Source organism: Camelus ferus, chromosome 3 (genome assembly GCF_009834535.1).
Source record: "Camelus ferus isolate YT-003-E chromosome 3, BCGSAC_Cfer_1.0, whole genome shotgun sequence".
Lineage (NCBI taxonomy): Eukaryota > Metazoa > Chordata > Mammalia > Artiodactyla > Camelidae > Camelus > Camelus ferus.
Window position 1 is genome coordinate 55,201,739 of NC_045698.1, and position 1,591 is coordinate 55,203,329.

At 39.0% G+C, this 1,591-nt stretch overlaps 1 non-coding gene across 1 annotated transcript; it reads left to right on the top strand.

Annotated features, from left to right (window-relative positions):
- The first annotated feature begins 1,220 nt into the window (after positions 1-1,220).
- Positions 1,221-1,328, top strand: LOC116662902. Its single transcript, XR_004318985.1, has one exon. It is a non-coding gene; the product is annotated as a U6 spliceosomal RNA (small nuclear RNA).
- The last annotated feature ends 263 nt before the right edge of the window (positions 1,329-1,591 follow it).

Consider the following 1,591-nt stretch of genomic DNA (forward strand, 5'->3'; position numbering starts at 1 on the left):
CCAAGAATATCTTATTCTCTGAACTTCTGTCTGTTTGTTCGCTGTGTCAGGACAAACTGCAGACTCAAAGACAAATGTGAACAGGTAAACATGTTGAAACTGGAAGACTTGATTTGCTGTCAACTATTTCACTCAGAGGAAAGATCACCAAGGGGAGCTGTATGGTTGAATATAAGGATTCAAATAGTCAGTATTAACATTCAGGCTACGTTATTCATTTTTGAAGAATGTGAGCTATTTTTCACTGTGTTATTGTAAATGTAGGCAAGTAGAAACCTGCAAATTCAAACTGTGAGGGAAGTAAAGGTGACAGAAGTCTTTGTTAGATACTTAAGAAGGTTGGCCCATCTTCCTCTAATGTATATCCGCCAGACAAGCAGTTATGATTGCTTTACGGATACTAAATTCTGCAGGGAGGTTACTCATTCTGATTGAAAAGCCTAGTGCAATTGCACCCAAAATAACCATGGCCAGATGCCATGTGAAATTTCCCCTAAACATGACTGTCTTGCCCACTTCCACAATTACAGACAAGGGTTGCTTCAAATCTATTCACCACTCACTCTATCCCTCTACTGGTTAAACCAAAAGCCCTTGGCTTCCTTTCCCCTAAATTGTCCCTGCTAGCCTGCTTTTCTCACCTGGCTGTGAATTTGTGGCCAATATTTAATGCCTGACCTATGGGCTGATTTAGCAAAGCTCAGATCTGCTCACTTTGCAGTTTTAAAGATACTTTGATCCCACCTTCTTTTTGTACATAGAAATGTCCTCAATCACTAGGCTAGCCACACAGGAGGGAGGAGGAAATAGAGGAGGTAAAGGGAAAAGGAAGGGGTCCCTGGAAGATGTCTGCTGTGAGCCAGCACTGGTTCTGCCCGTGAACCCTTCACCCTCCTCCTTCAATGGAGCTTGGACACAGGCACAGGTCTTTTCATTCCATTATTTATCTTGTGATTCAGATTTCATTTTTTAAAAAATAGGATCAGTTCACCTATAATATAATAATAGTAATATAATAATATATAATACAGTGTGACCAAAAATAAAACTAAAATCAAGTGAAGAAAACTTGGCTAGTTCACTTATATTTTATGGGGTGATGAGAATATAGTAAGCCTTAAGCCAAGTGAATATCAGTGAATCAACCATCTTCATCCATTATACATGCGTGTGCTGATGGCCCATTCTACCTGGCACTGAGTTGAACTAAAGGTCCTACTGTGCTCTCTTTGGCAGCACATATTACTAAAATTGGAATGATGCAAAGAAGATTAGCATGGCCACTGTGCAAGGATAATATGCAAATTTTTGAAGCATTCCATATTTAAAAAAAGAGAGGTCCCACTGATTATTATATTCATCTCACTGAAACTTAGAAAAAATGTCATCTTAATTTATAACCACCATTCGAGTTTATTTTAATTAAAAAAAGCTTTTCACTTCTTGCCTTTTATTATCTGCTATATAATATTTTCTATGTTTTCAGAATCTTCTGTGTTGGTTGAAATGTCATCAGCCCTCAAACTGTGGTTGATGTACACGCTGGGATGGTCCTGCCATCCAGGGGCTTCAGGTCTGGTTGGTGAGCTAG